General features: G+C 33.8%; 1 long non-coding RNA gene across 1 annotated transcript; it reads left to right on the top strand.

The window, feature by feature from the left end:
- Positions 1-303: 303 nt before the first annotated feature.
- LOC116668732 lies at positions 304-20,467 on the top strand. Its single transcript, XR_004325974.1, has 4 exons — positions 304-314; positions 2,290-2,296; positions 7,681-7,685; positions 20,183-20,467. It is a non-coding gene; the product is annotated as an uncharacterized LOC116668732 (long non-coding RNA).
- Positions 20,468-22,925: the final 2,458 nt, after the last annotated feature.

Raw genomic sequence — 22,925 nt, 5'->3', positions numbered from 1 at the left:
TTCATACATTAAAAAACATAATGAAAATTTTATTGATATAATAAAAATGTTTCTAGATTAACCAAATAGAAACATATTTTTCAGAATAGTGAATTACAAAATATACATTTTTATTTTAAGCACTTTTAACAGCAGGCATAAAAGTTCGGTAAAAATTTCCTTAATATTATATTACTGGTTATGTTTTTTTATTGTTCAAGAGAGTTATATAGTTTTTGCTATAGAACATAGGATTATTAAACCTATATCTAAGTCCTATAAGGTCTTTTCTACATTATTATATTCTCTGGTGATTGGCTAGAAATGAAGACAAAGTTAATAAATTATATTAAGCAACTTTATTGGTTTTATCATTGTCTTGATATAGTTATGTCACTTTCTTAAAAATTGTCAGGTTAAAAACAATCATATACTTGTTCAGAAATACAATACAAGTGGAACAGCAAAATATTAAGTGCATATTTACCAAATTCCATTAGTTAAAAATAGCATTGCCTTGATTATTGAACTATATAATCACATTTCTATATCTACATCTCTATTTCTATGTATCCATAAATACATCTATATCTATATAGGTGTCTCAGTCTGAACAAAGCAAGGGATAAAATCAGTAATCCAGAATACTGTGAATGAAACATGAAAAGTACTCATAAGAAAGAAAATACATATACGAATTGATAGGCAAACATTTAAAACTAGCAGATGATTATAGGATAATGGATAACATTTCTCTCACCCTATTTTTTATCCATAAAACCACAGTTTTCATGGATGCCAATGAAGTGTCAGCTGACCTCCATATTTTCATACTTACCATCCCCCAAAGTTCTTCCTCATAAGTTAAAAAAATTATAAAGTTCAAGGTTTAATTTTGTGAGAGAAGTAACATTACACTTGGACTATTATCCCTATTAGTTTTATATCTTATAAAAAAGCCTTTTTAAACTATGAATGAAATTGTTCCTCTAAGGATAAGACTGGAGGAAAGAATTTTCCAGAATGAATAGAGTTTTTCTTTGAAAATTTATGCCCAAAGACTATATTTCTCATTCTTAAAACTGTATTTAAAGGTACGATATGATGAAGACTTAGTAATTGGATTGGAGATGGAAGTTACATATATTACTTCCAAGCCTGCTTCATAAAAATCTTTGGTGCCATCCTCCATACTTGATTTCCCCATTTTCTAGCTGGTTGTAGGCACTCAGTGTTACTTTAAAAATTATGTGTTGCAATGCTGGAGAATTTATCAGCCTGGGTTCCTTACAGACTGACTGAAATAGAGTACCCCTTCTCCTCAACTGAGTGCTTTGTGTTGGGCTACAGGTGAGTTGAAAGAAAACACTTATTATGTTAAAATACTCATGTCTTGAGTTTACTCAAGTACAATAGTAGTGTCATTGAACTAACATAGAACTTAATGCATGTTTGATATTTTAACAGTTTTAAGAATAAAGAATATTAGCAGAGTTATATACAGTAGTCAGATTAGCTGGCTTCAATGCCTAACTCTGCCAATTACTAGTTCTGTAACCCAATACAAATTATGTATCAGCTTCTCATTTATAAAATAGCAATAACAATAATAATATCACAAGCCTGAAAGTAAAATCTTCACAGAAACTTGGTACTAGCAAAGAAAGATGTCACTTGCTATTTCTCTTCTGAGCTTCATAACCATATTTTAAATTCTGGGTAGACATATCTGGAGATGTAATTTTTGTCTAGTATGTCTCCCTATTGCTCAATTTCTTTGCCTGGAAAACTTTATAAAATATCCAGCTCCATCTTACTTTTTCTGTGCCTCTTCTCACTCCTGTAGCTAGAGGTAGCAGGAGGAGCTCCTGGTTGTAAGGAACATAGAATTATTCAAGTTATCCCAGCAGATGAGTAAGAATTGCAGAATAATTGTGTCTGTGCTGGTTTCCATTTTCTCCTAGAATCTAGAAATAACAGAAAATATTTCACTCATCTTTATACTCCCCCAGTGGAATATTATATGGCCCAAAACAAGTTCTTAATGAAGGATCAATTAATCAGTTGATATATTATTTAAACATACTTTTTTATGGCATACTTATTTTAGTTTGGTAAGATTGTTAATATCTCCTAGAGGCTGATCTAAATCCTCAAAAAAAAAAAAAAAAAAAGAAGAAATTCAATCTCTGAAATCGTTAAGCCTGACAAATTTTTTAATTTGGTCACATACAAACTTTATTGTTTGTTAATTTTTTCTTCTTTTTAAATTTTGAATTTGTAATGAGATTTTTTAATTCTTAAAGGTAGAAAACATGTTACGTGGCACTCTTTGCCTCTAGGTCCAGCATAACACTTACATTGACTTTTCAATTATAGAAAATAAAAAGAAAAGAGGGAGAGAAAAAAAAAGAAAACTGTTGGTGTAAAAGCAAAAGATAGAAAAATGCCAATGTACTGCTTACTTTGATGACCTTGACGTTACTGCAAAATGATACCCCAAATGTTTCTGAATTCATTGGTTGTTGCAGAGACTGTAAAGCATTTGAATAAATATATATCAAAAATATACTATTTATGCATACATATAGAGTTATATTTTGTTGTATGTGGTCAAATATGATTATATAAGGATCTCACTTCAGAAGCTATTTCAATGTAGTTATGAAAAGCTCTTATTTTAAAAGATAGCATGATATATGTATCAATATCTATTTTATTTACTTCTTCTTGCTTCCCTATTGGTGTGACCCCAGAAATAAAATAATTTTTATGGAAGAAATAAATTGATTAGAAAATAAGAAATTAAGACAAGAATTTAGCAAAATGTGGCTGAGCCAGGATTCAAACTCAGGCTTGCTTCATCAGTGTTCATGATATTTCTTCTGTCCAGTCTACTGCTTCATATAAAGAGAAAAATATTTGTGTCAACTTATAAAACAGAGTAAATATTCTCTGTGTGATCCTCTGAAACCAATTTCAATTGTAAGCTCAATATGCTACATCTCTATCCAGTCTGATAACTTTATTTTATATGAATAAAGTAGTATTTCTTATTTTCCAGACTCTAAAATTGCTTTTATAAAATCAGTTTCAAGGATACTGGAATTATTAAAAAAACACAAGATCATTTACATAAATAATTTATTGTTGTACCTGGCCTGTAATTAGCACTCAATAAATGCAAACTATTACTATGGTAGTTTTCATCTTTAATATTATTTTTATCATTGCAGCTATCATGACTATCATTTCTTATTTTTAGATTTAATAGTCAATAATTTAAAGAACAAACAAAAATATTCCAAACACAAAGAATGGTTTATTTTGTTCCTTTTGACACACTACCAACTACATGTTAAGAAGCTTTTGCCTTACAGAGGTACATGGTGCCACATTTGACCTGCCTGCTTCTTAAATATGTTTTCAACCATTTACTAGTGAATAGATTAAAAATTAAATATTGACCATATAGTTTTAAACATTTCTTTTCCTGATAAATAAGGTTGTTTTACATTTGGATTTGGAATTATTTTGCTATAATTCAAATTTTGAAACTATTTTAAAAAGGAAAAAAGCATTGAAGCCAACATGATTCACTCATAATACATTTTGATCCAGGAAACAGAAACAAAGATTATTTTTTTAATTTGAATTCTGACATTAAAGGTAGTGAGTGCTTTTATTTGTGATTTCATACGGTTTCACTGAAAGATAAAAAATGAGTACTACTCCATCATTTTGGCAGACACTTTAATGCCAGCCATTTAACTATCTTTCTGAAATGGAATGCTGCCTGACCTTTACTCCTTCCACCAAAAAGAAATTGTAAAAGCCCAACAAAAATGCAATTTTCTGGCTTTACAATAGGTGAGGAGAGAGAAGAAAAGACTAAGAGTAGAATCTGAAAATACAGTAGGAAAAAGTAGTATGAGGTGGAAGGTGTTTTTAGCTATATCTGAGAGAAAAATATATTTATGATTGATAACACATCTTGTGGTCCAAGCTCAGGGTTTCAGATTTTATATAGCAAGTAACAGTGCTTAAAAGAAAAGTAGAACTAGATGCTGAAAATCCTCATTTTATCAAAGGTATCCACATAATAAAGCAATTAATCAATTATCCCAGGTCAGTTCAGTGCCATCTTTTATTAATTAAATGATTTGGTATTTAGAAAATCTTTTCACTTTGGAGGTCATGTGTCAAGTTATAATAGATTATTTTAGATTCTAATTTATTAAAACAATGATAGAGTGCTGCTGCTTCAAAATGCTACTAAATGTCACCATGAATCCTATATCATCACCTATGAAAATTTAAAGCTGTGACTGGGTAAACCATGACCTATTATAGACAATTTGAGTTATTATTAAAACAAAAACTTTTTTTTTTTTGTCACTGTGATTTACTTTACTCATTATACACCGATTTTTCAATTTAAACCAGGACACTTGAGGGAAAGTATCTTTGTTCTTGAGAAAAAATATGCTGCAATTTAAATCATTACATTTTTTATTAGGTCAAAGTTACTTAACTACCAATAAGGTAATTCTTCTCTAAAAGTATATCAGTCATTCCTGGGAAATAAGAATAAAACAGGATTAGTGTGTTAATTTCCAAATAAACAAAAGATCAAATCAGATAGTTTTTAAATTGGGCAAACAATTTCCTTATATATAGTCTGGGTTTATTTTTGAAATCCATACTATGGCTGTAACAGCTGAAAGTGGACTTTTAAGTTCTTAATATGTCTTTCAATTTGTATAAATGATGTTAGTAGTTTAAGCATGTTTAACTGTATCTTCACATTCTTAGAGAAAGGTGAGCAATTCTTTTATAAAATTGAAGAGTTGGAGAGGAGAGAGTTCAAAACTGAATAACAATGCGGCTTTCATTTATGATTCAAATTTGTTCTAAATATCTTGAAGTATAATTCCTTAAGTTTTCTCAGTTTACTTCACAATAGCCCAAGTAAAAGAGTTGCCAGCCATTGCCAACATCTCACAGGATGGGAAGTCTGAAACAAAGTTCAGTCATGATTAGTTTGGCTTTAAAAAATAAATTAGACTTCCTTTAATAGATTTGCTTTTACTGGACAAATGACCCTACTGATAACAATAGTAAACTCGAAAAAAAAAAAAAAAAAGAAAGAAAGAAAGAAAATTGAAGGCACTTAATAAGCAGGTCAAAAGCAAGCAGAAAGGTTAGTAAATGTAACCCTTCCAAGAAAGGAACACATTGGATAAGATCCATACTTATATGACTGTTTCCATGAGATCCCTGCTAAGTTCAAAATGGGGAACAATAAATAGATTTCAAGTGGAGAGTCAGGGTTGTATCGGTCTGAGAAGTCAGAGGATAGAGACTGAAGTCACCAGAGTTACTGGAAATTAAAATAGAACTGCCAGAAAGGAAGCCACAGTAAAAAGAAGGACCAAAATCTTATAAAACTCCCCTTCATCATTCTCTCATCACTGATCCGGAAATGCAAGGGCCCAGGGAGGAATCAACCAAAAGATTGTAAGAGCAGATGTCCAAGTAGCTGTCCACCATAAAGACATGACACTTGGAAGTTAGTGCTCCATCAAATCAGAAGACTTGGTAACTCAGGCTTTTTACAGAAACATTGAAAAAGTCACAATTTGGAAGTAAGGAACCACATGGTACAACCACCATAAACAAAAATGAATCTAAGCTTACACAAGACAAAGCTGAAATACCAATGAACTACCTTCCAGAATAAACAGGAGTTGCAGCCAAGATGGGGGAGTACAGAGAATCAGCTCACCTTCTCCCACAAATACACCAAGAATTACATCTGCAAGCTCATTGAATAGTGCAGAATACCTACTGGACTCTGGCCATGTCTTTCACTTCAAAATACAGGATGACTCTCACAAAATCCAGTAAGAGAAAAAAGAAAAAACATAGAAAAAACTCAGTGCAGGACCAGTCTTCAGGGAGGGAGTGGAATAGGAAGAAAGTCACCCTCATGCTAGGATATCCCGTCTCTAGTAGGTAGGTCAGCAGGGACAGAAATGGAGCTTCCAAGGCTTGGAGGAGAAAGTGGAAGCCTCTTGGTAGACAGAACTAAAGGAAATGGAGGATCCCTGCAATCTCCAGCCCTAGATATGAGCTGGCAGGGATAAGCCAGGACTAGCTACTGAAGATCAGTAGGAGCCCAGGCAGAGGGCTAGGGCCATTGCAGAGAGGCAGCCTCAGAGGACTGGAGGGTGGTGTGAACTCTGGCTGGGGTTATGTACAGAACAGAACAGCCTGTGGCCCCCATAAAAAAAGCACCACTGCTGTTGTGAGAGTGGGAGGAAAACACAATGCAGCCACACTTTCTCCACATGGCAACATTTTTGTTGTGGTCTTGGAAAAGGGAGATAGGGCTTGGTCATAGCCATCACTGCTGCATGGAGACAGGGCTGAAAGCTGAATCCATTCCTAGTAGCCCTGCAACCTCATAGGCGGGACTGAAATTTGTTTACAGCCTCAAGCAGGGAGAGTGGATTTGATCTCTCTAGACCCATTGTGGACCCACATCTCTGGGACAAACAGGTTGAGAGTGGAGTTCTGGCTCATGGTGGGGGTTGCGGTACAAGTATGGATATTTACAATAGGACAGCATACTTTACCATACAGGGAGGCAGGGCTGAGGGCTGCACTGACCCTGTGATGCATGAAAGATTCAGGTGTGTGACTGCACACTAGCTATAGTGGTTCAAAGGGCTTAACATTGGCAGATCTTCACTGGTGGATCCTGGGACACAGATCCTGGGAGACACCAGAGCAGGTGGGGAACATTTGCACAGCTAAGGTGGGGACAAGAGCGGTGTCAACAAAGAGTACCTTGTAAGCCCACATAACAAGTGACAGACAACGACACAGATGGCACTTCCCAGTGGATATCTCCTGATGAACCTTCTTCCCAGCAGAAGAGCTCCAACACTCCCTACTACACATGACAGGTCAGAAAATGGTCTAGAATCCTCTATTCCAGCAACAGGGGAGCAGACCTGGCCCCTGTCAAGGCTGTGACAACCACAGAACAAAAAAAGGAGGCCCCACTCAACAACAACAATCATGGCAGTCGCTGATCACCACAACATCAACTACACCCCCAATCAAAGGGATAGCAACAAACACACACAAAAGAAAGATGTGGCAACCATCCATACTAAGAATAGCCCTGTCAGCAAATCTATTAGAAGCACACAGTCTACATAGAAATGCTCCCACTTTAAATACACACACACACACACACCAAAAAAACAACCCTTCAGGACCACAGTAGAAAACTAATACTCCTAAATCCATAGAGACAGAGAAATATAAGAAAAGTGAAGAATCAGAGGAACTACTCCCAATTAAAAGAAAAAGAGAAGTTCCCCATAAGAACAAACAATGTGATAGACCTTGACAGTCTACTAGATCACAACTTAAAAAAGGGGGTGATAAAATCAATGAAGTAAATAAGAGACAGTATGAATAGAGACAGAGAATACTATGAAAAGAAAATAGAAACTATAAAAAGGAACCAATTAAAACAGAAAATGTAATGGCTGAGATAAGAGCCAAGCTAAAGGCAGTCAAAAGCAGACTAGATAATGCAGAGGGATGAATAAGTGACTTAGAAGACAGGATAAAAGAAGTCATCCAACCAGAAATGCAGACAGAAAAGCAAGTAAAAACCAGTGAAAGTAATAAAGGGACCTAAGGGATAATATAGAGTGTGCCAGCTAATTTCTCTACGCAAACACTGCTGGCCAGAAGGAAGTGGCAAAATATGTTCAAAGTCTTGAATGAGAAAAAGCTGCAACCTAGGATATACTAACTGGTATGACTGTCTTTTAGAGGAAAATGAAAGATAAAGAATTTCACAGTAAAGTAAAAGCTAAAAGAATACAGTAATACTAAACCTATCCTAAAAGAAATATTGAAATGTCTACTATATTAGAAAATAAATAGATATTGAAAAGAGAAAAACATGATTGGGAGTACAATAACTACAAAGAATTCCAAGAAAATAAACATGAAGATGCAAAACAAAAAAACAAAAACAAAAAACAAAAAAGGACATTAAAATAATGAAATATGGGAGAAGGGAGAAAGAAAATATAGATTTGTTTCTGTCTCTGTTTTTCTTTTTTCTTTTTTTCATTCCTTTTAGAATGTGTTTGAGTCTACATGACTATTAGTCTAAAGCAAAGAGACAGAGTAAAGGGTTAACATAATTGAAAAACAAGGTAACCACAAATTAAAAGCATACAGTGGAGTCAATAACAAACAAAAACCCCAAAAAACAAAACAAAACCCAAGCTAATACAAAAGGAAATTATCAAACAACAAAAAGGAAAGGAAAGGAATGAAGGAGATATACCAAATCAACTGGAAACCAAAGTTCAAAATATTAATAAACACACTTCTGTCAATAATTACTATAAATGTCAAGGAATAAATGCTCCAATCAAAAGACATAAAGTGGCACATTTGGATACAAAAGCTAAAGCCTATCATATGCTGCTTATCAGAGACCCACTTTAGAGTGAAGGACACACACAAATTGAAAATGAGAGGATGGAAAAAGATATTTCATGCAAACGGGAATGACAAGAAAGTGGGAGTACCAATAGTGATTCAGATAAAATAGACTTTAAAACACTGGCCATAAAGACAGTTAAAGATGGACACTACCCAATGATCAAAAGAGCAATACAAGATGAAGATATTACACTCATTAATGTATATGCCCCAATAAAGGAGCACCTAAATACATAAAACAAATACTAACAGACATAAAAGGAGAAATTGATGGGAATACAATACTAGTATGAGACTTTAGCAGCCCACTAACATAATTGGACAGGTCTTCCAGACAGAAAATCAATAAGGCAATGAAGATACTAAATGACACAATCAAACAGTTGGACTTGATTGATATTTTTAGGACATTATATCTCCAAAAAACAGAATATAAATTCTTTTCAAGTACTCATGTGACATTCTCTAGTATAGATGACATACTTGGGCACAAAAAAACCTCAACAAGTTTAAGAGGATTGGAATTATTCCAAGCATCCTCTCTGAAACAATGACATGAAACTAGAAATCAACCACAGAAAAATAGATGAGAAAAAAAGGGCAGCATGGAGACTAAACAACATGCTACTAAAAAGCTAAAGGTCCAACAATAAAATCAAAGACGTTAAAAAAATACAAAACAATTGACAATAAAAACACAAACACACAAAATCTATGAAATCCAGCAAAGCAGTCCTAAAAGGGAAGTTCATAGTGATAAAGGCCTTCCTCAGAAACAAACAAACAAACAAAAACAAATATACCACCTAAAAGAATTAGAAAAAAGAAGAGTAAAGAAAATCTAAAGTTGAAAGAAGGAAAGAAATAATAAAGATCAGGGAGGAAACAAATAAGATAGAGATTAAAAACAATAGAAAAAAAATCAATGAAACAAAGAACTAGGTTTTGAAAGAGTAAACAAAACAGACAAACCTCTAGCTAGGCTCACCAAGAAGAAAAGAGAGAGTACACAAATAAACAAGATAAGAAATGAAAATGGAGAGATCACAACCAACATGACAGAAATATAAAAACTCATAAGAGAATAGTATGAACAATTATACAGCAATAAATTGGACAACTTATCTAGAAACATACAGTCCACTAAAACTGAATCAAGAAGAAATAGATCATTTGAATAGACTTATCATTAAAAGTGAAATAGAATTAGCAATAAAAAAAAAAAAAAACTCCCTGCAAACTATAGTCCAGGAACAGATGGTTTCCCTGAGGAATTCTATCAAATATACAAAGAAGAGCTCATAACAATCTTCTGAAAGATTGAAGAGGAGGGAAGACTCCCAAACCCATTCTATGAAGCCACCATCACCCTGATACCAAAACCAAAGACACTACCAAAAAAGAAAATTACAGGCCAATATCACTGATGAATATAGATGAAAAAATCCTCAACAAAATATTAGCAAGCAGAATCCAACAGTGCAAAAAAAAAAAAATCATACAACATGATCAAGTTGGATTAATTTCAGGGACACAAGGATGGTTCAACATATGCAAATCAATCAATGTGATAGACCACATCAACAAGAGAAATGACAAAAATCACATGATCATATCAATAGGTGCAGAAACACATTTGTTAAAATTCAACACCTATTAATGATAAAAACTCTGACCACAGTGGGTATAGAAGGGACCTATCTCAACATAAAATATATTTATGACATACCTACATCCAACATAATACTCATGTTGAAAAGCTGAAAGCCTTCCCCATAAAATTTGTAACAAGACAGGGCTATCCACTCTCACTACTCCTATTCAATATAGCATTGGAAGTCCTAGCCATAACAATTAGACAAGAAGAAGAAACCAAAGTGATTCCAAATTGGAAAAGAAGAGGTAAAATTTTCATTATATGTGGATGACATGATACTATATATAGAAATCCCTGAAGTCTCCACACAAAAGTAACTAGAGCTAATAAAATAATTCAGTAAGGTAGCATAACAAAAGATTAACATACAGAAATCACTTGAATCTTTACACTAACAATGAAACATCAGAAACAGAAAGTAAAGTTACAATCCATTTTCAAGTTGCATCCAAAAAAAAAAAAATACTTAGGAATAAATCTGACCAAGGAAGTGAAAGACCTATATGAGAACTACAAAACATTGACTAAGGAAATTAAAGATGACTTAAAGCAATGGAAAGATATCCCAAATTCTCTTACTGGTAGAATTAATATTGTTAAAATGGCCATTCTACCTAAAGCAATCTACAGATTTAATGCAATTGCTATCATATTACCCAGGACATTTTTAACAGAACTAGAATGAAGAATACCAAAATTTATATGGAATCACGAAAGATCCAGAATTGCCAGAGCAATACTGAAGAAAAAGAATGAAGTTGGAAGATTAATCCTCCCAGACTTCAGACAATACTACAGACCTATAGTAATCAAAACAACATGATATTGATACAAAAACAGACATATGGATCAGTGGAACAGAATAGAGAACACAGAAATAAACTCACAAACTTTTGGTCAATTAATCTTTGATAAAGGAAACAAGGACATATAATGGAGTAAAGACAGTCTTTTCAGCAAATGATGGAAAAACTGGACAGCTGCATGTAAATCAATGATGTTAGAATACTCCCTCACACCATACACAAAAATAAACTCAAAACGGCTTAAAGACTTAAACATAAGACGGGACATTATAAACCTCTTAGAAGAACACATAGGCAAAACATTATCTAACATAAATCTCAGCAATGTTCTCTTAGGATAGTCTATCCAGGCAATAGAAATAAAAGCAAAAATAAACAGGTGGGATCTAATAAAGCTTATAACCGTTTGCATAGCAAAGGATAGCATAAGCAAAACCAAAAGACCTATGGAAAGGGAGAAAATATTTGCAAAAGATGAGACTTACAAGGCCTCAATTTCCAGGATATATAAACAACTCATATAACTTAAAAAGAAAAAAAAAATCCAAAAATGGACAAAAGACTTAATCAAGCCATTCTCCAATGAAGACATTCAAATGGCCGATAGGCACATGAAAAATTGCTTAATACTGCTAATTATCATAGAAATTCAAATCAAAACTTCAGTGAGGTATCACTTCACACCAGTCAGAATGACCATCATTAAAAAGTCCACAAACAATAAATGCTGGAGAGGGTGTGGAGAAAAGGGAGCCCTCCTACACTGTTGCTGGGTATGCAGTTTGGTGCAGCTGACATGGAAAACAGCATGGAGATTCCTCAAAGGACTAAAAATAGAGTTAGCCTATGATCCAGCACTCCCACTTCTGGGCATATATCCGGAGGGAACCTTACTTCAGAAAGAGACATATACCCTAATATTCATAGCAGCACTATTTACAATAGCCAAGACATGGTAACAACCTAATGTCCATTGACAGATGACTGGATAAGGAAGCTATGGTATACTTATACAATGGAATACAACTCATCCATAAAAAGATAATAAAATAATGCCATTTGAAGCAACATAAAGGGACCTGGAGATTGTCATTACAAGTGAAGTAAGCCAGAAAGAGAAAGAAAAATACCATATGATATCACTTATATGCAGAATCTAAAAAAGAAGAAAAAAGTGAACTTATTTGCAAAACAAAAACAGACTCACAGACATTGGAAACAAATTTATGGTTACCAGGGAGCAAGAGAGTGGGATGGGATAAGTTGGGAGTTAGAGATCTGCAGACACTAACCAATATATATAACATAGATAAACAAGTTTATATTGTTCTATAGCACAGGGATCTATATTCAATATCTATAGTAACTTACAGTGAAAAAGAATATGAAAATGAATATATGTATGTTCATGTATGATGGAAGCATTATGCTGTGCACCAGAAATTGATACAACATTGTAAACTGACTATACTGCAATTATATACATATATACTAATATATATATAAAAATATATATATATATAGAGAGAGAGAGAGAGAGAGAGAGAGAGAGAGAGAACAAACAGAACACTTTGCAGAAGATAACAAAACCCAGGATTCCTATGAATTATCTATTCATAAATGTCAATGGAAAATAACTGTAGAATAAGTCAATAAAAATAGAACCAAAGACAATCCAAATGTTGAAATTTTCAGAAAATGTTTTCTAATAGTTTGAATAGATATTTTTAAATCTATAGAAGGGTATTAAATGGGAAATTCATAAACTGAAAAAATAGAATTGCAGGAAAATCCTCAAAACTGAAAAACTATAAAAAATATTGATTCACTCACTGAGTAGACTGAAAACAACAGAAGAGAGGATCAGTGAATTTGAGCAGGTCAACAGAAGTCATCCAAACTGAAGTGCAAAAAAAGAGAAAAGAACTATTAATGCATTATATAAGTCAATCTCAGAAACATTATTCTGAACAAAATAAGCAAGATAAAAAAGAATAAAATTACCTCAGTGTTCCAGTTATTTGAATTTCTAGAACTAACCAATGATGTGCTGGAAATGAGAAGAGCGATTGCCTTTGTTGGCAGAAGTTGACTAAAAAGTGGCATGAGGAAAATTTCTGGAGTAACAGAAATGTATATCTTTGTGTATGTACAATAGTGTAGTCACTTGTCAAACTCATAACAATACACTTAAATTTTGTGTCCTTTATTGTATGAAATCATTTCACAACTGAATTTAAAAATGAATTATTGAAGAGATAATACTAGATTTCAAGATATCTTGATTCTCAATATATTTCTATTAAATGAACTGCTTTCTGGAAAATAAATGTGGCCAGAAGTATTGCACAGTGATGTTGAACCACTGATCTGGAAGAGAGAAGAAAAGCTTAAAGTTTCAATTTCTATCATTAATATACTTTAGATGAAACACTTGGCACTTCTCAACTTCAGTCTCCTAATCTGTAAAGGATTTATGTATTTTTGTTGTAAACTCTATATATATTCTAATCATTTCATCTGATTATAGCATTTGTAATAAACTATTAATATTTTCCATCATTTGATTGACACATAGGAAAAACTGAGAGATGAAATGTTGGTCCCCAAATTAACTCAATGTGCTTCATGCCACTGGTGGAAAATTTGAAGAGTCAATATCACTAAACTCATGTTAGTCCATCTAGGAGATATAAATGGACATTCAGATAATCTTCTAACCACTGAAGTCTTTATTATTCTGTAACATTTTAGACTAAGGTATAGATAGATTTGATGTGTCTATAGAAAGTAAATTAAATATGTATAGAAGTTAGAATTGACTAACATCTTATATAGAAAATCATTATTCTAATAATATGGATGAAATCTTCCAGAGTGATGACAGAATCAAATTCATAAAGTTGTACAATCATCCTTATTATTCCTGGATTCTGTATTTTCAACTTTGCCTGCTTGGTAATTTCTTTTTTTTTTTTTTTTTTTTTTTTGGCTCCAAAATCAATACTCAAGAGCTTTTGTGGTCATGCAGGGACACGTGCAGAGCAATAAAAATTGTGAGTCCCTATACTGGCATATTCCCAGCTCAAGTCTAACAAGGTGCTAGTAGACCTTCAGCTTTCATACAGAGATGATCAGAGGATGGAGTGACAGAGGGGAGTGCAATGGAGTGCAAGAAGCTCTGGCTCTGGGGTCCAGTTGGATAGGGTTTGAATCCTAACTAACTTTGGCTCCAGTTAATGGAATGGCTTCAGGCAAGTCACTTCTGTACTTAATTTTCTCTTTTGTAAAATAAAGAAAATAGAATATACCAGGATGAGTTGATTCCAGGATTTAAGATTATAGATTATAACCTAATAGGAATATATATTTTCCCCCAGGAGCAACAGTTTAGTATTTGCTCATTCAGTATTAGCAGTGATTTTATAGGATATAGTGGCTGTAAATAACAAAAACCCACTGTATTTTAAAAATTCAGTCCATTATTGTCACTCTAGTTTTGAAATGTAGATTTTTCTAATGCTCAATACATGTAAATCTACATAATCATGTGTATGGTAAGACCACTGAAGATGGCTGTTCTCTTGTTCTCTGTATATCCCCTGTTGGACCAGTGCCAACAAGTGCCTGCTTCAACTACACCTTACTCACCTGACTCACCTTCCTACATACTTGCCACAAGCCCACAAGTTAGAATGATTGTTCTAACTTGAAATCAGAACATCTCCTCTATAATTGCTTATCAAAGGGGTGGTGAGGGATGTGCCCCTCTGCTGGTTCCCTCGTAACCTGTGAGCTGACCTGAAGTCAATCCCCACATAACTGGTTACAGACCCCTTCCCGTGGAGTAAAAATGGCCACCATGTCTGGCCCACTATCTGCCACACACATTGGGGTGTTGCTCCAGGACCTTGTTTCAGACATAAAAGATGTCCCTAATCATTAAACTATTGATGTCTCTGTTGCTGACTCTGGGCTCTTTTTTAAATTTTTTAAGCTGGGCAAATACAAGCTTTATAAGCCTCTGGGATGCAGCCAAACAATATGTCTACTTGAGATCCCAAATTTATCGAAAATAAAATTTTCATGTTCTTTCACTTATTTTGCATAAAATAAAACACAGCATGACACAGTAGATACTTAATGAATGTAATTTGTAGGCTATAACAGATATGAAGAAGAGTGTGAATTACCGTGAAAGCACTGAAATAAGTAAAAATGTAATAATATGTGAAAAATAGGCTTCACTTGGGATGATGCATCAGGCATACAAACTGGCCTTCAGATGTTGGTGTAATTGTTCCCAAAGCTACCAAGTATTTGAGTGTACACACTTCCACTTCCTGGAACACAAGTTTACTTTCAGCTAAAAGACTAATATCTATAATCACACCACAAAAAAATAAAATCATTCATTCCATTTAGCTCTCCCTAGGGGACTTTTAATATTGCTTTTACAGGTAGCAGAGTTCATCCTCTACCAAAAATATAGACAGCCATAATTTATCCCAACCAACTTCGTAAAAAGGTTTCCATGGATGCCAAAATTTATTTCTATGAATTTTTTTCAATCATACAAAAACTAAGGCTAGAGAATTAGAACTTTAGGAAGAAAACTTAGAAGGTAATTACAAATTTCAGTTGTATCCCTTTTCTTACATTCTATCCATGGATGAGTAAAGTAAGACACTTTAGAAAGTCCTTGGATTTTCTGCTTCCTCTTACATCTGAAACTTTGATTTGGGTCATGATCTTGAAATTTTATCTCAATACACTTCTCATTTAGTTATTGTCCAATTTTCAGATATTTACAGCTCAAAATTCCAACATACAGAAAGTTCTTGAGAAAATGATAAATTCAAAATGCCTTTCTTCAGTGATTCCAAGTGGTTATAATTCACTGTGTAAAATCTATAATGCTGTTAATCCATATCCTTCAATTATTAGTTTATATAACTACCATAATTTCCAACTACTCATCGTTCACTTCCATTTAGTTCTTCTTTTACTTAAGCCCATATTCACTTACCTTCTGACCCCTGTCTCTTTTTATTTGGATACACTCAGTATCTTTATAATATGGCTATCTCTGTGCTAATATGGGTTCAGATAGATAAGCAATGCAAGCCATTGCCTAGACTTGTGGTGTGCTAGCCTGTGATTCTTTGTGTCAGTTAGTCTAGTGATAGTCATCGAAAGTTTTCTAATTGCCAATTCTATGTTGCTGAAGATAAGGAGATGAGAACAAAAGCTTGTTCTCTGAGTTTACAATTTAGTGGACACCTTCATTAATCAACGAGTTATATCAGTATATGGTGAGAACATTTTCTTATGAGGTGAAGTTGAAGTTATTCCTCTGAGGAAGTAAAGATTGGTGTGAGAGCTGAAGAAAGAGTAGGAATTAACTAGGTAAGAAGGGATTTTAAAAACTTCCTCATAGATGTAGCAACATATATAAATGCCCTGGGGTTGAGGAGATAATTTGAGATTAGTTTAGGCTAGAGAGTTGGGCCAAATCCCATTATTCAGAGAATTTTTCTCCATGTCAAGAATTTATTATGTTTCTCTCAAGTAAAATGGAATGTTAATAAAACATTTTTAGCAGTTTCATATTAGATATATTGAAACTGCTTTGAAATATTTTTATATCTGAGAAAATAAGGCCAAACATACTTTAAAAAGTAGTCTATCCATAAAGGAATTAAAACTTTTATTTCATTTTTAAAATCTACCATGCCAAACACTTTTACTTATCCTTTACTTGCATAAGGCTTAGAGATTGTTAAGAGGAATAGGGCTTTGCTAGTACTTTCCAGACCCTTTTGTGAAGGGATACAGCAGTACATTGTAATTTCTGGTGACTTACTGCCAGGGGATTTGCTTTTCCTAATGTGTGGGGAAAAGAAACAAATTATTGCATCTGAGTAGCTAACAGGCTCAGAATTCTTTATGAAAGTGAAAATGATGCTCCTTATAGTATAAAAGGATCTTGTGGATGCCTAAGTGGGTAAAAGAGAGTACATTAACTTAAAAATGTTTTTATCTGAAAAAGATCTAATGGATTAAAGGGCGATGTGTACATTTTATTTTCTTTAAACCATTTTATTTCAGTTATTATTTATGACTAAACAAATTCTCATTCACAACTGAGCTTGACTTCCAGCAGTGAGGATGTTGCCAATGAAATAATGTCAACACAAGTACTATAGGTAAGAGTAGGATATATACTAAATTGGGGTTGAGGTCAAGATTGCCGCATAAGAGAGAAGAAGAAACCTGATTCCATGTTGGATCTATTTCTTTATCTCTAATCTCTGTGCTCTGTTGCCTGAGCTGAGCCATGCTGACTCTGCATCTTTGTAAAAGAATCTTGCCTATAGCTTGAAGTATACATGGTAACCCATTCTTTAGGCTCTGCTTTCCAGACTTGACTTTTAAAAGTATAAAACTTTTCACTCCTATAGAGATAAAAAACTGCAGAACAGAAAATAACACTTATCTTGGAGGTTTACAGGAACATCTTGACTAGACTTAAATGGACAGCTTCAAGAAAAAAGGATTATCACCTCCTATGCGGGGTCTGGCTGGCACCAAGAAGTTTGCAACAACCAGTCACATCCTGCCCCCTGTTAGTATAAAAGAAGTCTGAATTCTAACTTGGGTAGGATGTTTCTTTGGGACACTAGTCCACCATCCTATCTACTGACTTTCCAAATAAAGTCCCTATTCATTGTCCCAAGACATCATATCTCAATTTACTAGCCTGCTGTGCAGTGAGAACTAAAGGCTTGAACTCAAAGACAGTAGTGTGGAACTTGAGGAAATGGAATTGGGCTAAATTAAATAAGTTAAAAAAAGATAAAAGTATCTAAAACAAGCTTAACCATAAAAATGATGGGAAAAATCTAAGCAAAGGAAAAAAGCAAGAAAAAGCTCAAAAGAAAAAAAGCATGTACATGGTTCCTGGTGGAAAATTAAAAATAGAAATACTGTATGATCCAGTGATTCCACTCCTGGGTCTCTATCTGAAAAACAAACAACCCCCCATTAACTTGAAAAGATCCATGCACCCCAATGTTCATAGCAACATTTACAATTTGCAATTGCCAAGGTATGGAAGCAGCTTGTGTCCATCAATAGATGAATGGATAAAGAAAATGTGGCATATATATATACAATAAAATATTACTCATAAAAAAGAATAAAAATTTTCCACTTGTAACAACATGGATGAACTTGGAGGGTATTACGCTTAGTGAAGTAAGTCAGACAAAGACAAATACTGTTCGTTTTCACTTATGTGTGGCATCTAAAAAATAAAATGAATAAACATAATAAACAGAAACAGACTCATAGATATAGAGAACAAATTATCAGTTATCAGTCAGGAGATGAGGAGGGGGAGAGCCAGGAAAGGGAAAGGGGACATACACACTACTATGCATAAAATAAATAAGATACAAGGATGTTATGTACAGCACAGGGAATACAATCAGTATTTTATAATCCCTTTAAATTTAGTATAGTCTATAAAATATTAAATCACTATGTTGTACACCTGAAACCAATATAGCCTTGTAAACAAACTATACTTCAATACAAAAGTAAAAGAAAAAGGAAAGAAAAAAAAACTTCAAACACTATAACTCCCTTGACCCTTCTCATTTAAAGCAAAAACAAACTAAAAAACAAACTCTAGTGAGATATAATTTGTCTACAATGGAATGCATATTTTAAGGGCAGAATTATACCTATGTAACTCCCACCACAAACAAGATAAAGAACATTTCCATCAACTCAAAACAATTCTTCATGCCCTATTCCAGTGAGCCTTCATCATACTCCAGACCCAGTCAACATCTGATTTTCTTTCTATTATTATAAATTAGACATTTTATGTTCAAAATGTTATACAATTGAATAATACAGTTTATACTCTTTTAAATTAGACTTCTTGCATTCAGCATGCTTCTGAAATTCAGACACATTGTGTGTATCAGTAACTTATAACTTTTTTTACTGTTTAATACTTTCTAATTATGTGAATACAGCACAATTTGTCTATCCATCTACCGACTGACAGATATTTAGGTTCTTTTTAGTTCAGGGCTACTGTGAATAAAACTACTATAAATATTTGTATACAAATATTTTTATGGACATTTTCATTTTTTGGTGTGTGGGGAGGGTCATAAAACAAAATTTGAATGGCTGAACCCTTTCCTTACATCCGCTTACTTTTGTAAAACTCTAATCTTGGTTATGTTTTTAAAATAAAATTTGACCACATCATTCAAATTCTGTAATTTACAAAATGACTTCATTTTTCACTTAAAATAAAATCAAGCCTTTCCTTCACTTTTTAAATTCTTACACGTTTTGATTCCAACTACGTGTTCAATTTCAGCCCCATCACTATGCCCTCTGTGCATTATGATTCAATGTCATTGCCCCTTTTTATGTTCCTCTAATAAAAGTTATTTCTCATTCATGTCTTTGTGCCAAATGGTCCACTTCCAGGAAAGCTCTGCTATCCTATTGTTGCATGACTGGCATCTTTTTCTTTTTTTTTTCTTTTTTCTATCAAATCTCACTTTAAGTACCATCTCAGCAAAGGGACTTCCCTCTCTTACAGTTTAATTCCTTTTATTGTACTTTTTATGTTCTGATATATTTGTTGTTTGTTTGACTGTGTATTGGTTTACAGCATGTTTTACCTACTAGAATTAAAGCTCCATGAAATAAAATATTATATGAATTGTTTATTGTACCATCTTTAGTGCTCATAATATCCCCTGGTCTATAGTTTCTCTTCAATAAATTATTAAGAGAGCAGCTGAAGAACATAACATAAAATGACTTAATTACAATGATCATGCTCAAAAGGACCCACAGTATGGCTTTATATACCTAATGTTTTCCTTAATATGCTTTTTCTCCACATCCTTTCTAGCATGGATAACTAACTCTCACTGCATGAATTCTTACCATCTTCACTTTTAATATTAGAAACCCCCGTCCTAGAGTTTTAAGTGAAGACAGAGCAGCTTAGCTTCAGATTGTGTTTCTCAGACATCCTTGTGCTAGAAGTAGCCACATTTCAAATTTAAACAGTGAAATATGTGTTACCAAAGGCAAATTTCTGTGCCCAATGTGTAATGTGGACAAACAAACTGAAAGAGAAACAATAGAGCTTGGAGCAGAGAAAGGTTTATTGCAGGGCCGAGGAAGGAGGACAAAGAGACTCACGTCCAAGAAAATCCCATACTCCCCAGAGGGTTTCAGCAAAGCATATTTAAAGGCCAGGTAAGGGAGAGGGTTACAGGGTACATGATCAGCTTGTGCACAATTCTCTGATTGGTTGCTGTTGAGGTAACTAGGTGGTTGGTACTATCAATCCTTAGGTGCCAGGAGGTCTAGATCAAGTAATTAAATAGATCTAGGTCAAGTAATTAATTTCTAGATCGAGTAATTAATTTCTTCCTTTGGTTTTTAGCATCTGAAAGTTTTTAGCATCTGAAAATCTCAAGAAATACACATGAGATACTGTTATCTGGGTACTTCAGAGAGGAACTACTACAGAGGATATGGGGGAGGGTTCTTTCCTGGGAAGTCCCCACAGGGTCCTGCACAGTTACATGAGCACATCCTCAGAGTCGTGTTATCTACTTTAGACTTTTACTCTAGCCCTTCTGACAGGCTGGAAATTAGTAATGACTGAAAATAATGATTGAAATAATAGCAGAAGCTATGCATTGTCAGTGGTGGAACCACACTTCTAGCCCATGCTCTGAATGACTGCAGGCGTAAGGATCCACCCACTTGCCCAGATATATTACATAGGTTAAAACACATGCACACACATGCACACACACACACACTCACAATTCTATCTTGTGCAAGTCATTGTGTTTTAGGATTTTTGGCACAGCAGCTTAGCCAATATCTGGAGTCATATATTCCAAGAGGACTATTTAATACTGTCTTCCCTCAAACTTCTAGACCCTAGCCACTTTTGCCTAATGACCTATTTTTATTAAAAGTGAGCCCCTTTATCTTCCCCAGCTCAATTCTGTCTATTTACTTCCAACTCTTCCTTCCTATCTGTAGCAAATGAAGAAGAGTTCTGGCTGCAATTAAAGGAATTAAATCATTTCTGATATTCTAGATGCCATCCTATCATGAATTCTTGAGGACATCACTTTTGTACTCATTCTGTTTTATTGTTTCTTTTCCTTCTATCTACTGTATCATCCTAATTAGCATTTACATGTGTCCAATATTTGCCTTGAACCAAAACTCCATTTTTGTTGCAGACCCATTTCTCTGCTTCCCTCTACATGTAAATTTCATGAGAGAATAATGTATATACTCTGTCTATATTCCTTTCCTCTCTGCTGTTTCTTTAACACATATCAATCAGGCTTCTTTCCACTCCATTCTAAATACTATAGTTGAGCCAATAACAAACATCCTTGTGATAAATCTAGTGATCTGTTCTCTGTTCTCCTCTCTCTTAACCCTAAAAATAAGTATTGTTTCTTTAAAAAAAATGACTACACACACATAGGCACACACACACAGGTACACACAGAGACACATAAATGTACATGTGTGTGTGTAAATACATGTATAATTTTTAAACACAATGCACATATGCAGATTTTGTTTTGTGACAGCACACTTCATGAATTCTCAAAACACACTTAATTTTGTCTTCATCTCCTTGCTTCAATTTTTATGCTAAACCTATGAATTTTGGGAGTGATTTGAGGCTGATTTTTCAGCCTTTTTTCTATCCTTTTTATCTAAAATCTGAATAAACTTAACAAAGGAGGTGAAAAATGTGTACATTGAAAACATGTGACATTGAAGAAATAAATTAGATATGACAAAATAAATGTGAAGATAGTCTGTGCCCATTAATCAGAAGCATTAATATTGTCAAAATGTCTATTCTAACCAAAGTAATCTACAGATTTAGTGCAATTCCTTTCAAGAATTCAATGACATTTTTCACTGAAATAGAATGAATAATCCTAAAATTTGTATGAAACCACACACACATAAAAGACTCCCAATAACTAAAGCATACTTGAGAAAAAAATGTGACACTGGAGGCACCACACATCTTGATTTCATAGTACAAAGCTGTAGTAATCAAAACAGTATGGTACTGGCATAAAAACAGACATATAGATCAGTGGAACAGAAGAGAGAGCATAAGCTGATGCATATTTAGAAAAAAGGAGCCAAGAATACCCAGGGGGGAAAGGATAGTCTTTTCAATAAAGAGTGTGAAAAATATCCTTATGGAGTAGATATCCTTATGAATGAAATGACGTTGAACCCTTATATTATACCACTCATAAAAATGATCTTGAAATAGACTAAAAACTTAAATATAACACTTCAAACCATAAACTCCTAGAAAAAAAGTGAAGAAAATTTCCTTGACTTTGGTTTTGGCAATGATTATTTTGGATATGACACCAAAAGTACAAGCAACAAAAGCAAAATAAACAAGTGAAGCTACATCAAACTAAAAGGCTTATGTACAGCAAAAGGAATAATCAACAAAATGAAAAGGCAACCTACATAATGGAGGAAAATATTTGCAAACTATGTATCAGATAAGAGGCTAAAATCCAAAATATGTAAGGAATTCAAACAACTCAATAACAATGAGACTCTAGAAAGCCTGAATAGACAATTTTTTCAAAGAAAGTATTCAAATGATCAACAAGTATATGGAAAGGTGCTCAGCAACACTTATCATCTGGGAAATGCAAATCAAAATGACACCTGTTAGAATGACTATTATAAAAAATGACAAGAGATAGCAGGTGTTGGTGAGGATGTGGAGAAAAGGGAACACGTGCACTGTTGATGGGAATGTACGTTGGTGCAGCCATGATGAAAAACATCATGGAAGT

The sequence above is a fragment of the Camelus ferus genome, chromosome 14, assembly GCF_009834535.1.
Source record: "Camelus ferus isolate YT-003-E chromosome 14, BCGSAC_Cfer_1.0, whole genome shotgun sequence".
Lineage (NCBI taxonomy): Eukaryota > Metazoa > Chordata > Mammalia > Artiodactyla > Camelidae > Camelus > Camelus ferus.
Note: the sequence above shows the minus strand (reverse complement) of the source record. Positions and strands in the feature narration are given on the sequence as shown.